At 40.8% G+C, this 27,110-nt stretch overlaps 1 long non-coding RNA gene across 1 annotated transcript; it reads left to right on the forward strand.

Annotated features, from left to right (window-relative positions):
• The first annotated feature begins 3,783 nt into the window (after positions 1–3,783).
• LOC308191203 lies at positions 3,784–15,450 on the forward strand. The gene is made up of 3 exons (XR_013947802.1): positions 3,784–4,079; positions 9,126–9,296; positions 14,572–15,450. It is a non-coding gene; the product is annotated as an uncharacterized lncRNA (long non-coding RNA).
• The last annotated feature ends 11,660 nt before the right edge of the window (positions 15,451–27,110 follow it).

Below are 27,110 nucleotides of genomic sequence, written 5' to 3' on the forward strand. Positions count from 1 at the left end.
AGTTCTTCCCTGCTTGTATCTGCCAGGGAGCGCTTCTGTACATCAGTTCCTCAATCACCTCTGCCGGGAATTTATCCTTAGTGCACTCTGGAAACCTCATGGATTGGTTGTGTCCTGAACTTCTGTGCTGCCCTTCCAGCAGATAGATATTGGGCTGGTTCAGACCTATAAAGACCAGGACCTGCAATGTAAGGCTTCTTCCAGCTGTCGGAAGAAGACCTCCATCTACTTCTTTGTCTTGATCAGGTGGTCTGTAGCAGACACTCAGTGCAATGTCACCCACAATGGCCTGCCCTCTAATCCTGACCCATAAGCTCTCAGTTGGCTCATCCTCTATAGCCCAAAAAGCTAAATAGGCTGCTGCTATTCAGTTTGGAAGAAATTACAAAGGGAAAAGTAGGAATATAACAGATTCTTTATAGTTTGGATGATGAAAAGAAGATGAATGGACAAAGGATCTTCACTGTTCACTGTTTCTCACAGTACAAGAACTAGAAGACAATCTGCAGCTTAAAAATACCGAGAGAAATATACCTTCACCCATTGCATGGCCGAATTATGAGCTACTTTGCCACATGACTTTCTATAGGTCAGGCATATGTATAATCTGAAGAAGGGAAAAAAACAAATTTAGGGAGGATTAAACACTGTTACTACACACTAGTCTTTAGTTACTAAAAATACTGGTTACTAAAAATAATGCTTTAGGAACCACCCTCCTGAACGCTGGAAGCTGTAAGACAGAGCAGGCAGTATTTATATTTGCCGTGTTTTCTAATGTGCTTTCATATTCTGCTCACTGCTGGCCGCTGTACTAGGTGGACCTGTTGTGTGACTAAGGGGGGGCTCTCCCCAGTATTTATTTATATCCTTGTGCTGAACAAATCTCATTTTAATGTAGTACATCTATTGCTGTCTTTGGATTGTATATTTTTTCAGGCAAGGTAGCAACTTGTTAACAAAAGGTGAGATAACAGAAAAATGGTGTTTATACTGTGGAGATATATACATCTTCATTTAAGGAGACTGTGGGCTACAATACCCACATGCAAATATTCTGAATACAACCTTAGGGGTTCCTCGTTTGGATGTTTCAGACCATTACCTCTAACTGGGACCTAGCCACTGAAACCAAGTCACAGTTTCTGTCTTCTTTTCCCTGCATCCCTGGTGCTATTAAAAGACTTGGCTAGAAAACATTCAAGTACAAAGACAAAATTGGCCTGAATTAAATTAGAAGAAAAAGAAAAAGAAAAGAAAAGGAAAAGGAAAAGGAAAAGGAAAAGGAAAAGGAAAAGGAAAAGGAAAAGGAAAAGGAAAAGGAAAAGGAAAAGGAAAAGGAAAAGGAAAAGGAAAAGGAAAAGGAAAAGGAAAAGGAAAAGAAAAAGAAAAAGAAAAAGAAAAAGAAAAAGAAAAAGAAAAAGAAAAAGAAAAAGAAAAAGAAAAAGAAAAAGAAAAAGAAAAAGAAAAAGAAAAAGAAAAAGAAAAAGAAAAAGAAAAAGAAAAAGAAAAAGAAAAAGAAAAAGAAAAAGAAAAAGAAAAAGAAAAAGAAAAAGCTACAGTAGTGTTATGGCAGTTGTTTTTAGAAGCTATTTGTTCATAATGCCATTCTGGAGACAGCCAGGGAGGGACTACCTTGAAGCTCTGTATTGCACAATACTTTCCATATGATGTATATGACTCTGGAATGGGAAGGACTCATAAATCTTCAGCAAATTGAATCCTGCACAAGATTCACAGGATGTTTGAAAGAAACACGGAATGAGACTAGCTTATAAACCTGACCTTAATAACCAACAGTGAATCTTAAAGCAGACAGAAAGTGTCTAGGGGTAATAAAATAGGCAGAAGTGCTTGCAAACTTATTCTAAATACCAATTGATTCCACCTCTTCTAATAGCTCTCAGGATCCGTCAAGCACGGACCAGGCAAATCTCTATAACACATTTATTCCAGGAAGCTTCTGAACCTTAATCAAAGAAGTAGGAGCTGAAGAGAAAATTGGAAAAAAAAATACTGGAAGAAAATTCAGAATTAAAATCATGGCCCCCAAAAGCAACCCGTTACATTTCCTGATCAGTACTGCTAAGTGCCATACAATTTGTACCATGTCCTTTCTACAAAAAGCTAATAAAGGAGAGCTGGAAGTGGCTGTGGAGATAAGCCTGTCTATATGGGAATGACCCCCTGCCAAATACCAGAGGATATTGGGAGCTGCACAATTTAGCATGTACATCCCCTTTGACATTTTCACTGAACAAGATGCTACTTCTGATTTGTTTTGCTTTTGTTTGTTTGTTTCTTTTTAATGCATGTTTCCTCTGTTTTGTTACAGAAGCCATGTACAGCCATTGGGTAGGGACATGTTTTTCTGTGAGTGACTTTCTGGTGTAATGCCAAGGTGGACATGTTAGAGATGTTCATGACATTTCTAGAGCTTTCATAACATGCAGCTCCACTTGGTTGTAATGAACCCATGCTTTATCTGATGCCTCTCTAGCTTTATACTGCTTCAAGCATTACTTCTGTAATGGAAGCCAGAAAGGATTTTGTGCAGATACTGAGGACAGTCATAGATTTTATTAGGATAAAAAGATCTCTGACTCCAAAAGCCCTTTCTGCTGACAAACAGATACTGCAAAGCACCTTGAGAGGAAACAGAAAGCAATCATAAATGAAGTGTCATGAAGTCTTTCCCCCCTTAATAGAATATAACTTTTATTTGAACACCAGGAATTAGCCCCCCTCTCTTAGGCTGTCAAGATGGCTTCATCACTGACTTTGAGTGTGCAATGAGGGGATGAGGTAGCATCCTAGACCCAGTGACACCAATTATGTGTTAAAGACCTAAAGATCAAGGGGTGTGTCTCTTCTCTTGTCTCTCTTTATAACCAGTGAGGAAAAAAGGCACTTTGAAAATTAGAGATACACCTGTTTTAAAGGAAGTCTCAAGCTAACCAGACCAACAGCCCCCAGCAGCGCCTGCTTCTCCTGAAAGTACCCCAGGCGACACTCAGAAATATCCCCTACATAGGAGACAATGGCTGGGAGAGGTGAGAGCCTCAGCTTGGCTGTCCCTCTACCACGCTGGGGACAAGTGGGCATATCTGGGGAGCCCTCAGCCTGTCTGGTGTAGGGCTCTCAGACAGGTTGGGTGAGTGGCCACAGGAACAGACTTATGTCTTTCCACTCATGGTTGGGGGAATCTCTAATCTAAACTAGCCGATTATATTTTAAATGGCCAAATCCCTCTGTAGCAATATAGACGATCTACTTCAGTGCATACGCGTATATTTTACATTTATTTCATTGGAACTTTATCAAGTGTTTAGAGTCAAATGCTGTCTTAAATTCTTTGCTGACTAGAGGTAAGTTCAGACATGATTTCCTAAATTTGGACCACAGTGCAAAGAAGGAACCACAACTTTCTATAATTCTCTCTCTCTCTCCCTCAGAATTTGTCTTCATAAACACTTTTGAGTGTGTCTGAAGGAATTTTATAGAAACAGGAACCTGAGCCTGAAGAAAATGGTGTATTAAAATGGCATCACCATAAGCTTTTGTTATCCCACTTCCCTCCACAATGTGTCTCCAGATTTCTATTACAATCATTGATAAACAAAGCAAAAATGTGCATTTTTTTAGAACTACTTGAAATGCAGCAATGCTACAGAAAGTGGTTGGCAAATGCACTGTACTAATAGTCTGGCAACAGCATTACCTCTGCAAGCTTTGAACAAGCTATTAATTGGGAATCATTTTCAACCAGGCTTAAATGAGCCCCCAGTTGTTTTGAGTTTACCAGGTGTTTGTCCTTGCACCTAGAAGCGAACCCAAGCAAAAAAAAAAAAAAATGTTTGGAATTAGTCAATATGCGAAACACATGATGAAAAAAACTCCAGGTGACTGCACTGGTAGTGCAGCTTTGTACAAACATTTATTTTTCCCCAGGAATGATGTGTATTAAGTGAAGCTGGCTGTTCCACTCGCTTTCTTGTTTTGCCCTTTAAGACTCTATTGTTCATCTGTTCTGCAAACACTGCAAGGATCTGTTCTGGTCTGCACTTGTAAGAGTCGCTGTAAGTCTCCCTTCACCTTTCTCATAACTGTTGTGACAACAAGAGAAATTTTACGTAATGATCAAGGTTGTGCCATCACTTTGGTTTGCTAAAGGGGTGTTGCTGAGGCTCAGGAGGGCATGTGGACTCAATAGCGTGCGTGTGATTGGTGTTTTGTGTTGGGTGATTGCATATGACTATCCTTTAAAATATTTAATGGTTTACTGAAGTTAAGGGAAGAAAAAAAAATAATTCAGTAGGGGAATTTGAAATACAAAATATGAAAAAAGGTTTTGGCATTAAGTTTTTCTCCAGCATTGAGAAAGCTATAGTAGGAAAATTGCCTCAGTTGGTTATTTTCCAAGTTTGATCCAGTTTCCTTTCAGAACAAAGCAAGACAAACACACACTAATGAGAAGAAGTGACAGAGGTGAAAATGCCTCTTGTGCTGATTTTCACTTATTCTTGTGCGTCACTTGGTTCACATTCTTGTGCATCAAGCATGGCATGGCTAGCCAGTTAAAGGAAATGGTTGTCCCATTGTACTCTGCGCTGGTGCGGCCTCACCTCGAGCACTGTGTGCAGTTTTGGGTTCCACAATACAGGAAGGACATAAAACCATTAGAGTGTCCAAAGCAGGGATACAAGGATGGTGAAGGAGGGTCTAGAGGGCAAGACGTATGAAGAGCAGCTGAGGTCCCTTGGTTTGTTCAGCCCAGAGCAGAGCAGGCATCTTACTGTGGAAAAGTGTGGACTCAGCTCTTGGTGTGAAAATCCACTTGGAGAAATGGAAACCTTTTACCAGCATTGCACTATTTAAGGTATTTCTCCTGTCTGGCCTCTCTAGGGTCTGCAGCACAATTCAAGTTCACTGTCTCTATATTAAGTGAAGGTGGAACTGCATTTTTCTAGGCTACTGATGTCCTCTGGGTGTTGTGCTCTGCAAACTCAGGCAGGAGTCCTCGCAGTCTGCTTCGTGAAGGACTTCCCCAAGGAGCCCCAGGAGATGGTGAGGGAAGGACCAGTCAGGGTTACAGCTTGCTTCTTCCAGTCATTTTTCATCTAGTGACCACATGTCAGCACAGCCAGCCAAGGAAACACGCCGATGGGCCTGGCTGTGATATTCTGTCTCATGTCTCAAACATTTCTGCTTGTTATCCTGCCAGTGGATAGTGTTACTGCAAAACTTCTTGTTGAAATCAATCCTGTTTATATACCACGTTTTATCTCCAACCTGGTGTTGCTTTTGTTTGCTGCTTTACATAACAAGCTGAGACAGGTTCCTCCCACGTTGGAGCATTCGGAAAATGGGTCCCATCTAATTGCATCTCTTCACTCTAAACTGGGATTACTGGAAACTATTTCTTTCTCTTTCAGAGAGGCTCATTGTCCTGCTATTGCTCAAATCGTACTCCTCTGGCTCTGCGGAGTCACAAGGAGGGTTGACTCATTCGTGGCAGGCCGGGCTGTTTCCTTGCTGAATATGTGACAACATAGACCCGTCCGTGGTTGCATGTAAGAGCTAATGTGGAATTAGAGTTATTCACAAGTCCTGCTTCAAATGTCACAGATTCCGTGTTCTGGAGAGTGAAGTTCTAGGGCCCTCTTGTGGAAAGAAAGTAGCAGTCCTGCACGTTGTGAAATGCCTATACTGCAGTGAACTTGGGCTGTTGTCGGTCAAAGCGCACGGTACATGTTGTGTGACACCCCTTGTATTGGAGCTCAGATCTGTTTCTTATCTGCAAACACAGAATTGAAAAAGTGGACTATTTATAGGGTCAGTATAAAACCCAGTCCTGTATATGGCTGTTTGTGATCTCCCAGAGTGTATTTTCCATAGCCATAGTGGTAGCTGTTAATTCCTGCTCCATTCAGCCAGTCTCAGTGGTGGTGGCACTTCATCCATGTGTCTATGCCATGGTCATGCCATGACCTGGGGGCCTACCATGTCTGCTTCTCTCCTCCAGCTGGTGACTGTGGTTCCTCATGCCCCAACTCAACCACACTCCCACCGAGGAGGAGTGCAGATCTGCAGCCGTACCCCCTTGCAATGTGCCCTCGCCTCTTGCCTCCTGGTCCATAAAGATCCTGGCATAGCTTCCTGGAGGCTTCAGGTGGCATTCACTTCTCAGTGCCTGCTTCAAGGCCACAAGGCCTGAAGTGTTATCTGGATGTTTGGAGGAGCTGTGAGCTGACTGCAAGCAGTGAAGGATGCCAGGGCCTACAGGCAGGCACCTGCTCTATGTCAGATCTGGAGACAGGAGAAGTCATGTTTTAGCTGCCAAGTATACCTAAACTGTCAGGGGAGCAGCTTCTGTTTTTCACTCAGGGCAGGCAATAGCAGGCATTGAACATTGGAAGTTTGCACCAAACCCCACTGAGGGAGGGGGTTGATGGAGTGGTGATGTGCAAAGCACGACTGCAATTCAGAAATCTTTGCCCCAAACCTTGCATAGTTCACCAGCACAAAACATGTCATGATGTGTGTCAAGCACATCCCAGGCATGTTTGGGTATCTAACTGTGTCTCTCTTAATCACATCCAGAAGGTCTAGGCCTTTTCTATAGACCAAGACCCATGAAATACTCTTCTTTGAGCAAGGATGATGCCTCAGTACTCTGTCTGAGAGCCATGTGGTGCAAAAACAAAGAAAAAATATACCAACAGCCAAACCCTCTAAAGATCAATTAAAGAGAAAGCTCATTTTCATTATTATGTCATTTTTATTACTATATTGATAGATGCTTGACTATTTTAACCTCCTGTTCTGATCTCATTCCACATCTACCTCTGTTGTGACTACCTCCTCTCTTCAGGCATCCCATCTGTTTAGCTGCAGCAAATAATCTCCTAAATTACAACCCAATTGCACTCATTCTCTAATACAACTTTCTGAAAAAAAATTATCTCAAATATTAAGGTTAATAATATATAAATCAATTGACGAAAGTCTTGAAAATATTTGTTTTATTGCAAATTCTAAGAATTCTAACTGTACTGTGTGTGCTGCTGACATGGAGCCTGCACTGCACAATCTGGAATAAGAGACTAAAAGTTAGAGAAAACTATAGGACCTCAGTAAACACCTAGCAATATTACACGAAAACCTCTTGCACACCTGGCTGGAACTCTACATTGCCTCGTTCATAGTATTACCGCAAACCAAATCAAAAAAAAAAAAAAAGAGAGAGAGAGAATATTTAGTTTCTTACATGATTTGCTAAACACGAGATCTTGGATTCTAGGAAAAGCACCATGACTCAGAGACTAGTGTTATGTGAATTAGCAGCAAATCCTTGAAAGGAGGATCAGGCGGCCTATTGTTCTGCCCCAGGGGCAAACATTTATATTATTGCAAAATCCCAGATCTTTATAGCTTTGGTACAGCTTTACATTTATTTTCTGAAGTGTGTAGGTATCAGAAGAAGCAGCTCAATTCACCTTAATTCACTTGTCTCCCTCCAGCACAAAAGGTTCTTAGAAAAATAAATTCCATTTGATTTCTATAGCATGCTTTGACCAAAATACTATGTGAAGTCTAATGACTTAAACTGGTGCAGAAATTTTACTTACAGAACTAACATAACATGTTGTTATTTCTTTACGCAACAGCACTTCACTGTGCCTGCCTTATATCTGACAGGCGGTGGTTTTATTCTGCCTTACACCCTGCTGGAATGGTCCCTGGTTTTCCAGGCCGTGGAGAGTTGTTCCCTTTGTGTGCCCTTTTCAGCCATCCCAAGTGTTTAGAGTTGCATACCAAATCTGTGGTCGTAATGGAGAACCTGAGCACGGAGCTGTTCCACAAGTATATTTTTAGGCCCAGTTCAGCAAAGGTCTGAAAATGTGTCTAAATCACAGTCTGACAAGGCAGCACCGTCCCGAGATACCTTAGCTATCTTGGAGCACGCTAACGCCATGCTGGAAGCAGTACAGCCATGGTGCTGCAATGGTTTCCTGGGGACATTTTAGCCCAGTTGGAACCATGTGTCTATGCTTTGGTAGAGTGTTTTTGGAAATTTGGCACGTTCCCTGAATACTCCCACTAATGTGTTTGGATCAGGTCTAGGTAGCTCTATATGGCATTGTAGGTATGATTTCTGTGGCTGTATTCCCCATCCTATTCCCTATAACTATACACTGTATTATTGAGGCTGACCTGAGATATTAGTCTGATTTTTCAGTGTTGTGGCTCAACACATATTAGTGGGAAATGTGGTGCTGAAAACAGGGACGATAGGGAACAAACCTGTACCATTCAAATCAGTTGGGTTTTCACCACTGATTTCCACTGGGGAAAAATCAGGAATTCTAGCAGCTGTCACTTCCATATCACTGTAAGATAGTGGTAGGTAGCTGCAGGCAATGTTATTTGGAAGAACAAATTGGATCAGACAGGGGTTAGATCAATATCTGAAGGATGATTATCTTGGTCAGCACAGTATTTTTCCGTAGCCTAATCCAATCTAAACAATCTCTAAATATATCACAGACTGTGAAATTTCAATCCCTGTCCTGTCAGCCTGTTCATGTGAAGACGGATGATATGCCTGATGAAGTCAAAGGGCCTGATCCTGCTACTGCTGAAGTAACTAATAAATCTCCCATTAACTTCAGAGAAGCCCTGAAGGAGCCACTCGGTCAAATTGCTCAATTAAACAGAGGTAGGAGGTCCTTTCCAGCCGTAATGAGTTCACAGCAGTTACATGTGCACAGGCCTTCTCCCTGAAGGAAAGGATCACCTCTGTACGCTTTCGGAAATGAAAAACAAGTCAGAAAGAAATGGAGATGGTGTTCAGAATGGGAGGCTGTTATTTTAGGCAGCCCTTGACCAGAACAGGGACTCGATGAAAGCCACTTATTGTAATTATTTATTGTGGGGGCCAGGTGCTCTCAGATGCCTGCACATGTACACGTGTGCTCCACTACAACCCCTCGTCTAGGGCCAGGCGTGCTGGCCAGGAAAATCTTCAGCTGGGATGACCTAAGTTAAAAAAATGAGAAAAATGGAGAAAAGAGGTCTGCCTGGGATTCAGCTGGTTGTGTTTTGTGGTTTCTTTTTTCCAGACAAAGTGGCCATCAAGAGTGCTTTGGAGACAGTCAGAGAGCCAGGCAGCCCCTGCAGCAGGACAGCAGCCTAAGGAGGGTGCAGACTGGGGAGATGTCTTGGGACTGTGTCTCCGGGGATTCCTGGAGAGATCCACCTAGAGGAAGCTTTGCAGACCAACTGAAAAAGAGGTAACGTATCTACAGACTCATTACAGATCAAAGGCCATATACAATTAATTGCTGTTGGAGTAATGAACTTCTACATGGACTTATAATTAATTGCTTAAATCTTGATTTAACTGCTGAGTGATATTTAGAACTTATGAGCTACAATTAATTTTGGATGCCTGTAAGACTGTAGCAGACATTTTGTTCTTTTTATTTATTTATTTATTTATTTATTTCTTCCTCCCAAAATATTAAAAAAATATTGTCAAATTGTGAAAAATTCCCCCCAAAAAAATGAAGTTGAGTGATTGGTAGGCACTGGATCTGAATAGTACCAGGAAAAATCCATTAGCATTGGCCTTTTGGAGTGTAGACTCCAGTTACAAAGTAATGGATTTTGAAAACAATCATGTCAACAGAGATGCCTCAGTGGATGAAAGTTTTGTTTCTGTGTTTGAAATCTCATACAGTTCAGTGCTATTTCCACGGCATTGCAACCAAAACTGCAAGATTGTTTCTTCATGGAGACCCAAAATAGGCACAGAGAGAATAAAAGCAGGAGCATGCATCTGAGAGTATTTTTAAATGCAGTTTGCATTTAAGTCTTTTGTTTGTTTGCATTTCTTTATATTTATTACATAAAAAGAATTGTTTGAATGCAGAACAGAAGATTCCCCTATTTAAAGTCACCCTTTCTGAGTTATTTCCATGGCATTTCAGCATATGGTCCTGACAGAGCAGAACTGCATTTGCTGCCCAAATGAGAATAAGAACTTACATAGCACGTGTGGTCTGGATCTGGAGTGAAGACCCCGATGACAGAAACTTCTCTGAATCCTCTGATAGACGCTGAATCCATCAGAAACTGTCCCATCTCAGACTTTTTATCAGGTCTCACACTAGTTTTCATTATATTCTTATAGAACATTTTCCTTGAAAAAGGAAAATGAAAAACTAACTTTTCCTTGCTGGCAGCGTGGTTGTAATTCTAGCTGAAAATGGGTAGGTCCCTTTTTGATTGTATTCATTGCAAAAAGCAAAGATCAATAAAATGGTGAAGGTTACTGGCTTCTCCTCTGTACTCATTTTCTTCTTGTTATTCCTTCATTATTTATTTTGTGGCACTGCTGCTGACAGTCCTGTTCACAAAATCCAGCTCTGTCTTCCCTTTCAATCAATCTGTTATGAACTGTGTATGTTGGCCAGGTGAGTTAGAAATAGTGAAAAGTAAGCTCAGCAAGACTAGGATGCTTCTTACTGAAGAGGAATAACTCTAAGTCACAAGTTCCAAGAGAGCTCAGGGCTGTAGCCAGTCTGTCTGTTGTCACTCGGTGTGGAGGTGAAGCCGATGTCTGCTGAGGGACCCTGAGCACTGCCAACCTGAGTAGCTCACATCCATGATATTAAAAACAGAGATTGCTTAATGGCTCTGGAAGGAGCCAGGCTGGCTATCAGAACCAGTTATCACCTTGAAAGATTTTTTTTTTCTGGACATACAGTTATTTTTTCTGGGTTTTGTGTGGGTTCATTTGAGTCACTGTGTCCGTCTGAAGCACAGCAGTCAGGGTTTTCCTTCTGTGGTAAAACCCAGCTTGACATTATCATGGATAGCATAAAGTTAGCTCTATTCACCTGATGTAGGTAAGGATATTAAGAGTCATTTGAAGCTGAACTTTTGACCAAACAATGTATGTTTATATTAATTTTAGAATAAGACACTGAAAAATGCCCAAATGCTCCTCAGTATTTTTAGGCACAGCAATAACAATTCATCTTCCATAGCTATAGCATTTGTAAGTAAAGCATACCAGATAAGTTGACTAACTCATCAATTAAAATAGGAATAAATGCACTTGAAGAGAAATACAGGGCAATAACTGCATCATTCCTTTGTAATTTACAACACAGTGATTACTCAGGCCGAGTCCTGCATTAGCGAATTCAGTAGAAACTTTGCCCTTGAAAAAAAAGAAAAAAACCTGCTTGGACTACCCTAAAATTCTAAGATAAGGCTAATGTGGTGCAGAAAATTATTTTTATTCCTCGTAGCAATAGCTGAAGCATTTTTCCAGTTTCAGATAGAAATACTTGCAGGGTGAGCCAACTCTTGCGCTCTCCAAAGCGCACTGGAATTATTTAGAGACCTTTCTTTCCAATCCTCTTTCACTTTTAACATCCATTGGCAAAAGTATCTAAATGGACACAGAAACCAAATAATGTGCCGGAGTGTCAAGAGCTCAGTAGTACCTATGCTGGGTTCAGCTTGCTCCTCAGGAAAAGTGGATCCATGCACTGATTACATGGTGGGGGCAAAATATAAAGAGCAGCTTGAGGTTAGTAGTAGAGGGTGCTCATGATGGTCCCATGACTTCTAGGCACAAACAGTTTGCTCTGCTGCTAGTTGGGAGGCTGAGGCAGTGCTGCTTGGTGGAAAAGGGGTTGCTGCGTCAGCTGATGCTCACATGTCCTGCCCTGAGCAAGATCAGCATCCTAGTTTGGAATGAACTGGTTTTATTTGGAATATTAAAACTCACTTTTAAGACGGAATTTTGATTTGTGCTGTTGTTTAAGAATGGACCCCATGCACTGACTGATGAATTGACTATTTAACTACACTTTGTGTTAATTTTACTTTGGTTTTACAAAGAGATTAAGTCAAATGGTCCATATCTGCCACGTGTTGGATTATGCTACATGCAAGCTGTTATTTTTACAATGACAATTAGGTGATGTCATGTCTACTCTTTTCCTTTGGGCATTCTTCCCCACATCTGGTATTTTGGGAAGAACTTAACATTTAGTAAACTAACAACAGATTACTCTAACATCTAATTCTTCTTGTAGAAATTAAGGTTCTGATCCTGTCAAGACCTATTCATGTGCTTGCTTTCACACAAAATGGGTTGTCCCAATGAACTTGAATAGCGAATGAAGTTATACTTATGCAAAAGTGCTAGAACGATTCATGCCTAAATAATGAAAGTGAACACTGGCAGTACATAATTATCTGTCAGTTTCAGCTATAAACACAGCAGAATCCAACTCCAAAATAAATACAGGAAATGGAATGAAGTGGAGGTGAACTCTGTGAGTATTTTTAGTTTGCCTCATTCACAACAGCTTTGTATTTTTAGTAAGAACCAAACTGATAATTTAAATTGCTTGCTGTCTGTGCTGTATATGAACTCTGGCACATTATTTGGTTTCTGTGTCCATTTAGACGCTTTTGCCAATGGATGTTAAAAGTGAAAGAGGATTGGAAGGAAAGGTCTCTAAATAATTCCAGTGTGCTTTGGAGAGCCCATTTTATGTTAACAGCCATCCATTACTTTAAAAAAAATAAATAACAGACATGATTCTCACCAAACACAGTCCACTGCCTTCAAAATGAGTCCAATATTGTGAGTCTTGATATACTTTGCCACTTACGCGTCTTTAGTCCTCAGGTTTTAAATTAATTCAGGTTTTACTTAGAGTTGGCTGAAATACAGAATTTCCAGTTGGCAGACAATAATAATTGTTTCTCAAAAATATCTAATGAACTGGCATGTTGAAAACAAAAATTGCTCACAGAGGCTCCACGGTGTGATAGAAAATGGCACTGATGTTTCTTTCACTGCAGCTAGGAGAGGAGCATCTGTCTGATGCATGAACTCTGAAGGTCTCCAGGAGGACTGTCCCACCACGTGCCCTGGGCTTTGTCCAACACTCCTCCTAAATTCCTTGTGATTTGAGGGCTAGTGTGGTAGGCTCAGAAATTTCCCAGGTTGAGCAGTTGATTGTGTTTCATGGAAAAGACCTGGAGGGCTTGTGCAGTTACCTCCAGCTTCAGCACCGTTGTTGTATGGTTGGGAATGCGGGTGCCCGTGCGGCTGGAGTCAGGACCCCCTGTCTTTCAGGCAGCCAGCACGGCACTGTCAAATCTCTCATCTGAGAGGCACCACTTGAGTGATCTGCACAGGTCCCCAAGGTTACCAAGGTCAAACAGGGCTAGGACTTGGCTCTGGAGGACTGCGAGGAGCCAAGGTCTCTCCAGCTTCTTGTAGAAGCATTGAGTCCTCATCATTACTTTCCGGAGCCAGGCAAGTTTCTGTTGGAGAGATGCCTTTGGTGTACCAATAGCTCAAGAAACTTGAGATGTTTCAGTTAAAAGATTTCCATTCAAAATCCAGGTCTTTCAGTGAATTTCATCAAAACCTTTCTGACCTGTTCTAGGTAGAACATGTGATTCAAGGCTAGCCTGGACTTCAGAAGATATATTCTGAAGAAAAAAAAAAAAAGACAAAACAAAACAAAAACATGATTATTATTATTTTAAATTATATTAAATGCACGTGAATAAAGTGTTGAGGATTTTTGTTTGTTTGTTCATCTTTTGGTGTTTAGTAGGATCTGGGGACAGGGAGCCAAATGCTTCCCGTTTAAGAAGAACATCAGTGAAGACCAAGAATATCTAAACAATAAACAAAACACATCCTTGATGGTTAATGTACATGGTTTGGAGACAACTCTTCTAGAATATATGTGGTAAATAGTTTATTAACCTTTTAGACATTGAAGATATTTAAAGATATTTGGTATCTCAGTTACTCGCGAGTTTCTGAGACAGTAGCAAGGAGCTGGAATGCTTTTAAAATGTCCTTTACAAACAGCAGCCCTTCGTATGTGCCTCTCTAAAACATTTTAATTTCTCATTTTCAAAAAGACCTCCCAGAGCAAGACGGAGTTGCAATTACCAACAAAATGCTGCCAGAACTTCCCTTAGCCCATTCATTAGCCCATCATTCTGCCTCAGAGCAAACAATGATGGATCCTGGGACACCAGCAGACAACCTTTACGATGCCACAGCTACCATTTCTACATGTACAGGTAGCAGCTGAAAAAATTCTGTGGAATATGGGTGAAGGAGAAAGGATATCATCTCTAAAGCACCACCACATCCCTGCTCCATGGTGCAGCTCAGCACTGGTGCTCTCCTCAAGATCTAAGCCCTAGTTTCCCAAAGAGTTTGAAATCTTCATAAATGGTCTTTAATGGCTGGTAATGTAATGTCAATCTGTATCTTGTGCAAAAAGATTGAGTTTGGGTGCAGACTTGTGGCATGCCTCTCCAGCAGTCCTGTGTGAAGAGAATAACAAAAAGCAGGGGAGGTTTTTGTCTGCTGCACTGATTTTGTAGAAATAGCACAGCTCACTTCTGTACTAACAGTTTACGAAACCTGGATTTTCCCTTGGGTCCCCATCCTATTCTGTGCAATACTCTCAGATTCAACACCTTTTCCCATTTTGCTTACAGGTGCAGAACAACCTTCATTTCTCCTTACCCTGGCAAGGACTGGAGTTTGACAGCATACTGATGAAAAAAGACATTATGTGAATGACAGAAAAGACATACAGTAGCAAGGGTGATCCTAGTACATACTGATATATACAGAGAGATAACACAGAACGCCTTCATTTAATTTTCTCTTCTGCAAAAGAGATGGAATGAGATGAGTAAAGGAGGTTTTCAATTCACGATACTTGCTAATTGCCACTCTGCCTCTCAGGAAAACATCCCATGAAGAAAATGCAGCCTTCCCTGAAGAACAGAGAAGACTGCAAAATGCTGTTCTGAATTCATGAGCTTCATGGTTTGAAGTTTTAAATTTTCATGTCTTGAAGTTTTGAATTTTTACTTTCACTTCCTTACCACGTTGTAAAAAGGAAGATGATTTCATTACTTTTGAGTTATTCTGGGGACTTTGGAAGTACCAGTATCAGTCACTAGTATTAGGAAAACTGGTACAAACGCCTGTATCAGGAGAGGAAAAATCCAAGCATGGACAGATTTGTCTCTTTCCCTTTTGTGTGAAAATGACAGTACTCCCTAACACAACCCAAATAGTGAAGAAAGATACTCATTCAATTTTGTTTCAACATTATATTCTGCTTTACTTTATATAACATATGGAAAAATTCAGAATGTATTTTCTTTCTTCCCAAAAAGATTCTGAAGGGAATTTCTTATTCTTCTAACCTTAATAAAACATTGGTATGTGTAAAATGTTTTACGGCTACATGTTCCTTCAAGCTTCCACTTCAAGGTGAAATGTTTTCCACAAAATGCACACCCCAAGATTTCACAGATACCACAATTCTGAAATTCTAAGATATACACATTGGAAATGTAAGGATATCACTCCTGTGCTTTCATTCTGAACTGTTTCTGATTCTATTGAAGGATTCTGGGTGGATTACAGGTATCTTTTTTCATGTTGACTGGATCTTTCCAGCTACGTCTACCATTTATTGAACTATTATTGAAATCCACATGGAATGTTACATGAGGCAGCAATCCTGCAGCTAGGATTGTAGGCAATCATATAATTAAAGATTGTATCATGATACTTCAGCACAGGGAGGCCAATTTAATAAGAGTAAGAGCAATCTAAAGTCTGGCACTTTCTTTGTTTAGGACTTGCCTTTACAAATGTCTAATGAATTAATCTGATCTGATAATTGCATGTCTTTTTTGTACTAGAGGGAATAGTCAGAGGATACATTTCTAGAATAATTGAAGTATAATACCTTTAGCAAAGGAAAAAAGAGCTCAAATTCTAGTTCATCACTTTTCTTAAAGTATTTCTTCAGCTCAACATTTGGCCTTCATATCTACTGGTGTGGAAAGTAGGATTTGATAGGCTGGATGGTTTTATTTGGCAGAGGAAGAAGTTTGTTGTTTACATTTGCTTAGCTGGTAAAACAGCATGCTCAGGTGCTTCCTAGTAACTTAAACAGCTACCCCTAGTACTTTTAAAATGAAATTAAAAATATGAAATGCACTTATTAATTGAAGTAGTAGGTGGGGAAAAAAAAAAAAAAAGCCCTTTGCTGTACTTGTCATAAGCTGAAGCTACCTGAAAGCTACTGTTCATCCTGAATACAAAAAATATCTGTATTAGATAAATATCTCCAGTCTTATGATTTCTAGCACTCTGGCTTTGACCAGTGCAAGCATCTTATATTGGGCCAAGATGGTATCTTGGTGGCTGAAAGGAGTGCTTGGAGCATTGCAGATCTTTCTGAGGCAAGGCTATCTGAACAGATACTGAAACTTACTGATAATTCCACAATGTTGAAAAAAATACAGAAATTATCTGTTTATGCTGTCTTTGTCTGGGGTTTCTAATCACAACTTGTCTTTGAATTTCTGAACCACGGTAACACTAACTGTGGTGGTTTTACCCAGCTGGGAAGCTGAGCTCCACCACAACTGCTCTTTCACTCCCCCTCCTCAAGGAGAAAAGGGGAGATAATATGATGAAAAGGACTCAAGGGTTGAGATAAGGTCAGGGAGATCACTCAACAATTGTAATCATGGGCAAAACGGACTCATCACAGGGAGATTAATAGCATTTATTACCTATTACAGACAAAATAGAGCAAATTGAAACAATAAACAAACAAAAACGCTAAAAACACCTTCCCCCCCATCCACCCTCTTCCACCTCCTTCCCCCAAGCAGCGCAGGGGAACGGGGAATGGGGGCTGCGGTCAGTTTATAGCACTTTGTCCCTGCTGCTCCCTCATGGTCACTCTGCCCCTGCCAAACTGATCCTGGGGGGGCTGCCCACAGGCAGCAGCTCTCCAACAACTGCTCCCACACGGCTCCGTCCCACGGGGCCCATCCCCCAGGAGCAAACTGCTCCAGCACGGGTCCCCCACGGGCGGCAGCTCCCCCCAGACCCCCTGCTCCTGCGTGGGCTCCTCTCCACGGGCTGCAGCTCCGGCCCGGGGCCTGCTCCTGCGGGGGCTCTCCATGGGCCGCAGCCTCCTCCAGGCCACATCCACCTGCTCCACCGGGGGCTCCTCCACGGGCTGCAGCGTGGAGATCTGCTCCGTGTGGGACCCGTGGGCTGCAGGGGGACAGCCTGCTCCACCAGGGGCCTCTCCACAGGCCGCAGGGGAACTGCTGCTGCCTGCCTGGAGCACCTCCTGCCCTCCTGCTGCACTCACCTTGGGGGCTGCAGGGATGGTTCTCTCTCCTCACTCTCCCAGCTGTTGTTGCACAGTATTTTTTTATTCTGTTTCTTAAATCTGCTCCCCCAGAGGAACAAACAACATTGCTTATTTGCTCAGCTCTGGGCAGCAGCAGGTCCCGTTAGAGCCATCCGAAACTGGCCCTTATCTAACATGGGGCAGCTTCTTGATTCTTCTTACAGAGGCCACCCCTGCAGCCCCCTGCTACCAAAACCTTGCCATGTACATCCAATATCCTAACCAGTACAGATGTAGTTCCACTTTTCCTCTTGGGTATTTGATAAGAAGAAGGAAAAGGGTTGATGCATTTTTCAGGCTCGGGTTTGGCTCACACCAAGCCAGTCAACCCACGTAGCCTCTGAGACCACAGCTGCTACATGATGGGCCGGCTCAGGGCACAGATGAAGCTGATGTCTGATCCTCCCTAATCACCCATAACTTACGTGGGCCTAATTTGTCAAAGTACTCTCCAGTTATTTGAGAAATCTCTGATTTGTTCTTTCTGTAATATACCATCATATTGGTTGCAGTGGTTGAGCTGTCTGGCAAGAACCAGATGTTCTAGCAAAGCCAAAAAGATATTCAGTGTTTCTTAACGTCTTCCATTCCTGGTTTTCCCTTTTTACGGAGAGTGGCAAGAGCATTTCCATGATCTTCCTCTATCTAATACATTTATTAAATATTTCCTTTTTACTTCTTACATTACTTGCTAATTGCATCTCCCTCTGTGTTGATTTTCATGTCAGTTTTGTACATTTTTGCTTAGCTTTAATTCTTACCCTTAGCTATTTGAGCTATGCTTTGCTGTCTTTGCTAATTCTTCTTTATATTTCAGGTTATTGAAGGCCCCTCATTTAGCTGTATGGCTCTTTTGTTTCTTTTGTTTTCTCTGCTTTTCTTTTTTTCTTTGCCTCGGGATGCTTTATTCTAAATCTTCTAATGTTTTAATTTTTAATTTTAATGAAACTGCCAGCTTGCTTGATCCCTTTCCTTTAGACATATTTCTACAGGAGGATAACTGCCAGCTCCCTGAATTTATTGTGCTTAGCTTTCTTGAAGGCTTTTATTCTGTACTTCTCTTTAAATGAAGAAAGCCCCAAACCCTTCCTAGTCACTCGAAGCCCCTGCCTGCCACTTTCATGATTTTGAATGCTATTTCACTGCTGGTGAAAAGCAGATCCAGAAAAGCCTGTCTTCCAGATGCTTCTTCTAAAATTTACCCACAACACCTGCTGGGAAGCCTAGGAGAGGTTCCTTAACCCCAGCAGAGATGTACGTGAGTAAATGAATGCAAGCACAGGCCTGAGATCACTGTCTGATTTTCTTTATGGACAATATCAAATAGCAATCTGCAATTTGTAGTAAGTAGTAGCAAATAGTGGTATTTTATTTTATTTTGAACAGTGTCATTCATCTCATCCTAAGTAAATAACTGAACCAATGACAGATGCCCTAAAAGTGCCCAGTTCTCACCACTGAGTACGAGGAGAGCCTTGGGTTGCTAGGTCAGACATAGACTTCAACACCACTGATCACCCAGATCCCAGCTTCTGCCACTTAGGAGCAGATACTTGGGAAAAGTGTTCAATGTCTCTGCTAGCTGTAGAGAAAGTAAAACTTCAACCATTCAGTACAAGGTTTGGTGGACAACACTTTTTTTTTTCTTATTCCCCTTAATCCTTGCCAGGCACTTCACAGAAGTCCATTTAGCTCTCTGTGTGTTAGTCCAGTGGTTGCAGTCCATCTCTCATTGGCAAGATGCTGGTCACAGAGGTCTCCCTAATGTTTTTGGTCCTGTTGCAGTATAAAATGACAGAGCTAACAGAGTATGGTAGGTACCTACAGATATTGCCTTCTCAGCTTTGCTGTCCATCGGCCAGAGAAAGTTAAAACCTCACTAGATAAGTTGCAACATACTACTTTGATTTCTTCATTTACATTTGATTCATTTCAAAGCCAGCTTAACGTACTGGACTGCCTTGTGTTTAACATGGTCTTTGAGCTTACACAAGCCACGTTCAAGGGAAGTGAGCCAAAAGCCATTACAGCATTGATCCCAGGGCTGTTGTCAGTGTTGGAACACGTCCTGGCTGGATGTAATTTCTTCTTAGCACAAAGACTCACATCTCAGGAACACAACCAAATGCTGTCCGACTGTAAGACAATTGGCTTTTCTGCTTACAAAGTAATTAATACTATTTAAGTCACAGAAAAGAAAGCAAAGAAACAACATAAGTTTCCAGTTTGGGAGTACGCACCTTTCTTTTACTACCTATCTCAAGGGAAGTGAATCCATTAGAAGTACGGTTCCAGATGCCAAAAGCAATTAAAAAAAAAAAAAAAAAAACAGACTTTATGGTCTAGCCAAATTGTGGTTAGAGTTTTTTCTCTGTGGAACACACCTATTAATTTTAAGACTGGACATTCTCCAAACTGTGTGGCTGCTTTGCAACAAGGGGTAAGATACCAGCGAGTAGATGCCTTACATATCACTATTTCTTCTAATAAATCCAGTTGAATGAATGTTGGGATTTCAGAAGCCTGATGCTTCCTGAAGGAAAGCTAAAGGAATAATATAAACCTGTTGAAAGTGAACACAAGAATTCTAAATACAGCAAAGCAATTTAGATAATGTAAATCAATATGGCTCAATGGTTTGGATCATGTCTGCGCATTGTGGTCTTCTTGGATATTTATTTTGTAGTAGAAAAGTGTTGTGGTCAGATGTTTTCAACATAATTAAGTTTATAGCAAATCATTTAGTTTCAATATGGACTGTCAGGAAAAGATGGTTCCTTTGGAGAACAGAGGGAAGGAAGCACATTAACGACTTGCACTCTTCATATAAATCTTCGCAAAGTGCCCTTTTCTACAGAGGCATTTGCATAGAAAAATCAGTAAACAAGCTAGAAGAACAGTGTGCTTCCAAAGCAAAAATAATCCTTTAAGAAAACCATCCATGAAATTAAACTCTTATATTAAAAGACCCTACTGAAAAGCATAAGGCTTGTAGTTACTTTGAAAATAGATTTTGTTGTTGTTGTTAATACTGACCCAGAAGAAGCAATTTGTATTTTATACTTCAAAGGAATACAGTGAATAGAAGTTTAGGCCTTTCTGCTGAGAAGTGTAGCAATTTTAGGGCAAACTTCTTTTAAGATATTCTTTGTTAGGGAAGACCCATATTATATTAAGCTTATATTTAAAAGCCTGAGATACCTTGCTCAGGATATTTTTCTGCAATATTCTTTGACTTCTGCTTGCTGTCTTTGTATTGCATGAGAAAATGGCCTCTCAGGTAATTCAAAGATATTCAGTCACATTCAAATATCTTAAGCAAAACCTTTTTTTTATTAGATGAAGGTTTTGCTCTGAAAATTGGTCACTGCAATGCAGCGGGTATTGTTATAACTAACTTTCTTCTCATACTCCTATGCTTTTATACTCTTACATGCTGATCTCAACATGTGCTGATGGCCGCTACAATAGAAAAAAGCACTAGACGAAATAGGTCTTGATCTGACTGGTGTGGATTTCTGCACAAGAGACATTCTGGTCCTGCTGAGGTCAGTGCTATAATTCCCACGCTGAGCAGGTGAGCCCCCAGGTAATCTGGGGTTGCTTTCTTGGTTCTTTGTGCATTCCGGATATGACAAAGAGCTGAATGCTACTGGCACCGCAAGCAAGCAGCAGTGTAACGTGCTGTCCACCATCCTTGGACAAGGGAAGGATTGCCTTCTCCTCTTCCACTTGAAAGAAAATTCAGATGCATCTCCTTTCCTTGAAAAATCACCTCTGATCTCACAGATTGGCGTAAACCCCACAGATGCCACTAGGCATCACTGGTGTGACTCTGCTGCTGGCCTTTCCCAGTCACAGAACCGTCTGGCTTTTCCCACCATCCCCTGTCCTCACTGTGGTGCTTGGTTAGCAGCTCCACAACATTTCCACGTTTCGGATACTTGACAGCTATGCCTCTAGCTCCAGTAGAGGCTAGCCCAGAAGCCTCTCTTGCACACCCCATGCCTTCTGTTGCCATTAAAATGACTTTAACTCAAAGGGTATGAATTACATTTGGATTCTCAGACTCAGCCTTGAACAGCCAGACTGTAGTTGGTTTAAGGAAGACCTTTTATATTACTTTCCTGTATCTCTGGGGTTATTATTATTATTATTATTTAGCTCCACAGTTATTGAAAAATTTGAAGAAAATTCATAACCATCATTACACATATTAAAATATTACACATATTACATATTATTACAAATAATATGCAAGGTATCCTCCACAGAGCTGTGCAAATAATTTTGTATATTAGTCAAAGGCTTGATTGCTCCTTAGGAACTGTTACAGCCTGTGAAATAATGGCTGCATATTTTAGAATCTTTTATTCATGTGATAGTCTAGGAAACATTTTTATGTAAATCCGCTCCACAGAGTTATTTTACTGGCAATATAGGCTAAAAAAAATACATTAAAATTAAATTGAACTTAATTATTTTAAGCATAAAAATAGGCAGTGGGCTTTAAGATCCAGAGGGAGCTTTAGAGACCCCAAGTGGATCTTGTCAATGCACTGAGGTTTGTTTAAGTTACAGGACCACAAGAAACTCCCTATATGGCTGGTCTGCAGGTGCTTTGACCAGTATTTTACTTCCATTTTCCAGGTGGCTGAACCACAAGGCTTTTATGAAAATGGAAAATCTTAAACATATAATTAGAACAAGGCTTTCTAAAGAAACTAATCATTTAGGTTAAACCATTCAGGACAGATTTGCTCATTAGGTTTCAGGTGCTGCAGGTTTTGAGCTCCCCTCTTGTGGGAGCTCCCTTGCAATGCAAATATCCAGCTTTATGGCAGGCAGAAAGGACAGACAAACCCAGAAACAATTAGGATCACTGTTCTTTTCTGAAAAGCTTTGCTGGAAGTTGTGATCCCAAATGGTGGGTAGCAGTAGTCCATAATGCTGTGGCAAGCAGCACTTGCTATGATATCCATTAGCGTGCAACATGGGCTGTAGGCAATGCGTAGGGCTCTGAAAGCATGGAATGCTTTCCATGCATTGGAATGTATTGACCCAGATGTGCTTAAAATATTGGTTTTTGTTTCAGTCCTGCAAATTCTATGCATGTGCTTAGTTTTAAACATACAAATAATTCTACTGATGTCAATATACAAAGTGTGAGTTTAAGAACTGTAAAACTGGTATCAGCCTTTTTTGGTTTTAGCTTTCCATTACAGAGCAGATCATAAGACCCAATTGCCACTGGGTCATTTTTTCCTACACTTACTCTTATTTTGTTAGTTGGAACAGTGAGACTGCAGGATGGAAAGTTGAACATCTCTGTACTACAGACTTGAGCTGGATGATTTATGAGCAATGTGTGGGGTAAGATTTTAGAGAAATATAAATTATACCTGTTCATCATGTTGACTTCTTTCAATGTTTCCCACATGTTACTATGACAACATTCATGGGATATATATTTTAATTTCTGTTGAGCAGAGGAAGTGTGTCAAGACTGCACATTTCACTTGATTTTATGGCCGAGTGCTGTGTCTAATGTAGGTTGTAAATCTTCTTGGAAAAACATATATGAGGGTTTTCATCACTGTGGCTCTCCTGGCAATTCTACAATTCTTAATAAACATTAATTTAAAATTTAAAAGAACTTTTATGCCCCTTGTATTGTGGAGACTTCTAAAGTGGGGGCAACAAATGCTGTTCAGAAGAGCAGAAGCTACATGACAACAATTGCTGGATGTGTTACACAGTTAAACACATTGTTAAAATCCTTACATCAATAAATATTGGAAAGAAAACCTTGGCCAATATTTAATTTCCTGTTTTATTTATAATGTGCACAGGGTAGACTTAAAACCTTTTTTTTTTTTTTGTGGAAAAAATGGCTTGAAAAGTTCTTTGTGGTTCTGTAAACACGTTTTCACTGGAATCTGAAAGGTTTTCATGAAAGCAAGATTTTTCTTTAAAAAACAGATGGAAAAGCTAGATGGAACTTTCTGAGCTGGGTTAGACGCCCTCAGTTTCTGCACTCTAAGCTGTGGTTCTACATGGCAATTACTTTACATATGTGTCTGAAACCAATGCTGAGAAAAGTGACAGCAAATTGTGCTGATAAGTTGTTGAATGCAATTATTCAGCAAGGCAGGAACCATTAATCACAAGGCACATTCTTCCTGTGGTACTTCAGCATGTAGTTAAATGAGTTTCCATTTATTTATTTAATTTTCAGTGTAATTTTTTTAATCAGAGTGGGAACATTAATTGCAAAGATCAACCCCACCAAAAGTAAAATCTCTTCCAAATCACGGAGTTAGGACTAAAACATAATTACTCATAAAGACTGATGAGTTTTAGTCATTTCCTGTCATTTCCCACCAAATTAAATTTTTGCCTTAGAAAACTGCTGTACAAAACCACTGGTGCCGTCTCATGTGAAGTCAGTGGAGTACCTTCTATAAAGGCTTTCACTCTCACTTCTTTTCCTGTTCTAACACACCTATCTTCATAAAGGAAAGGGGATAATCCACATCCCATTACTCTTCTTCTTTCAAGCTATTTTTTTGACATCACTCTCATCTCGTCCTTGTAGCTGCTATAGCTTTTGTACTTGGACACTTGTTACGTCAGTGGAATATCAGCTTGTTTAGTATAAATGCCTGCAGCTGTTTATTTATATTCACATATGCTATTGACATACGCTATATTCACATACGTTATCTTGGTATGGTATATATGTCTAAGCATTTAGTCTCTGTTGCCTGCAGATCTCACTGCACTACACCTCTGGGCATACCATTCCAGCTTGGTTTTGTTCTCCTATAACTTCATTGCTTCTTGTAAAGTTGCAGCATTTTTTAAAAATTCGACAGGGGAATTTACACCGGAGAAACACCTGACAGATGCAGTTAGCAGAGGGTTTCTTGACTCTCCCTCCCGCCCTCCCAATAGTCCTCACCTGACCTTCCTCCAGTGGGAAGTAACATGGCCTGAAGATTAGCAGCTGTTTCATCGCTCTGAGGGCCACCTCTCAATTACCAGTGACCTCCCACATGCTGCCCACCACTGCTTTGAGAACGGCTGCTATAAGAAGGTAACAAATTCGGAGCCCAGCTAACTCACTGCTCAGCTTTGGCAGAGCTTTTACAAAAGGCTGTGCCTTCATCGTTATTCCTGAAAGTGCTGCTAAGCTTTTGTCTTGGAATCTGTGATCTCCGGTCTGTTAGCAAAGTCCCTTCCCAGAGCCCACCAGGATAAAAGCACAGACCTGTGGCCCTCTTTGCTCAAGAAGCTGGTTGCTGAGCTGTTTTCTTCATCCTCTGCAGCAATAACATGGCAGTCCCTGAGATTTTAACTTTTTCCTCATTTGAAAAGTCATACAAACTCCTTCTTGCAGAAGTGACTTGTTTCATTTGGCAACACCAGACAAACTGACAGAGCAGGAGGAAAATAAGCTTTGCCCAGAGCTTCACAATTTCACAATATACATGCTGCTTTCCCATGTGATTTTCAGACTTTACAGATATCATATTTCTGGCCATGCCAGCCCCACTTAAAGGGCCAGAATATGTAGAGCCCTTTCATCTGGCAGGCCTAGACCAAAATTCCGAGAGTATGCCAAAGCTCAAAGGGCAAATTTATGTGGGGAAACTTGAATCTATTCTGCTAATCCAGTCTGTAGAGAACTTTTATAGACATCAGCTGGAAAACAAACAGAATTTTGACAAGATCAAGTTTTGCCACCTGAGGGGAAACTCTGATGGTACGTCTGTATATGGTCTATTGGAGATGTTACAAAAACAACGGTGCTTTTACATGTGTTAAATGGTGTAGTAAGAAAGTGAAGTGCAATGAATAAACACATTGATGTGTCTTTTTCTTTGAAGAATATGCTGGAAATTATGAAGGGGTGTAGTACGCAATACATTTCTGTTTGTTCAAAGGGGTTATGGTAACACATGATAATATAGCTAAGCATTTCTCAGATGGACTTAGTGCCTATCACACAGCTTAGTTTGGCAGAGGAAGAGGAGCAGGGAGAAGTAAAGTTCAGCCTGTTTGTTGTAATGTCTGTGGTGAAAATTTCCAAAGCATGTAAGGGATTTAGGTACGTCAGTCCACTGTAAGTCTGTTGTTAAAAATTCCCCGTCCCTCATTTATCACAGGAATACAAAGGTAGGCTTAGAAATGTTAATTACTGATACTTCAAAAGGTTTATGTTCCTTTACAGCAATGTGGTAGGAAAACAATGGCTCAGTTTTAGCAGAGATAATTGCTTTGATGAGGAGCCAGGTATTAGTGTAGACCTTTGGCAGATATCTTAAATTAGCTGTCATACTGAGCGCTATAGCTACACCAAGGTAAATATATGTTGACCTTTCCTGATTCTGCATCCTCAGCAGCCCTAAGTGTCTCTGCTACTTGGATAGGAAGCCAGCTGGAAAAGTAAGGCACAAAACTCTCAGACATAAAGCAAGGATTCTTCTTCAGATCATGCTTTAGCTCAAAGAAAATGAATAAGCACAACATCCATTTGATCATGACACTGGAGAAGGGCAGAAAGGTAGGAAAATGAGAAGGATCTGATTCTAGGATCAAGAGCAAATGAATTAGGCGTCTTCTCTACACGATGCTAAAAGATGATCTTACCAGGACAGTTCCTCACCTTTGTAAACAGTGTACAAATAGCAGTGGGAGATGATAGGTAGGTACTGCAAAGAGTCTGTAGGAGAACAGACAATAATGTAATGAAATACCCCATCACAACCCTACTGCTGCTGACTTATGATTAGGGATGCAGTTTCAACTTTAAAAAATTTAAATGTGCAGATACCACCTAAGTTAAAATGAGCATTTTAGATCTTCATACTTTGGTTGAAGATAGACCACAGTGCTACTATGAGCATGAGATTCATGTGTACAAAGAGACATCTTGGTTCCAGTCACTGCTTCTTGGAAAGTTTTATGAATTTCACATTAAAAACAGAATAGAAACCACTAAATAAAAATTCTAAAGTGCTTCGGGAAAGCTCAAGACCAAGCTTATCTCAGTGCCCTCATTACTGGTCTCACAGATTTGTATTCACCTGCAAAAGAAGTGGAAAGTACTCTATCTTTGTCATCTTCTTTATCATTTTGTAAATCAGGCTGTTCTAGAGGTTCTTATAGTGCTCAGAGATCCTAATATCCTATGAACATCTTTCATTCCCTAAGGGACAGTGGGAGTAAGTCACTGTGTGGCCATTAATACCAGTGCCTCCTTTCAAGAAAACCGAACTGTTCAGTTCTCCTTCCAGTACCTAAAGGGGGCCTGCAAAAAAGCAGGAGAGAGACTCTTTATGAGTGAATGTAGCGATAGGACAAGGAGTAATGGCTTTAAACTAAAAGAAGGGAGATTTAGATTAGATATAAGGAGGAAATTCTTCACTCAGAGGGTGGTGAGCCCAGAGAAGCTGTGGATGCCCCATCCCTGGAGGTGTTCAAGACCAGGCTGGATGGGGCTTTGGGCAACCTGGTCTGGTGGGAGGTGTCCCTGCCCAGGGCAGGGGGTTGGAACTGGGTGGTCTTTAAGGTCCCTTTCAACCCAAATCATTCTGTGATTCTGTGATTCTATGATTTTATGATCTAAAATGGTACTTGCACAGCAGGCTGCAAAACAGCACATGAAACAGCTACAGCAAACCTGACAATATCTTCTTTCTAATAGCACCTTCATGTCACTTTAAAATCCAGTGTTGTCAGATACTTCAGTGGCAGCTGAAGAACTACTCTCCCCTAGTTCAGTACCAA

This window comes from Anser brachyrhynchus (genome assembly GCF_964034855.1).
Source record: "Anser brachyrhynchus genome assembly, chromosome: 2".
In the NCBI taxonomy this organism is placed as follows: Eukaryota; Metazoa; Chordata; class Aves; order Anseriformes; family Anatidae; genus Anser; species Anser brachyrhynchus.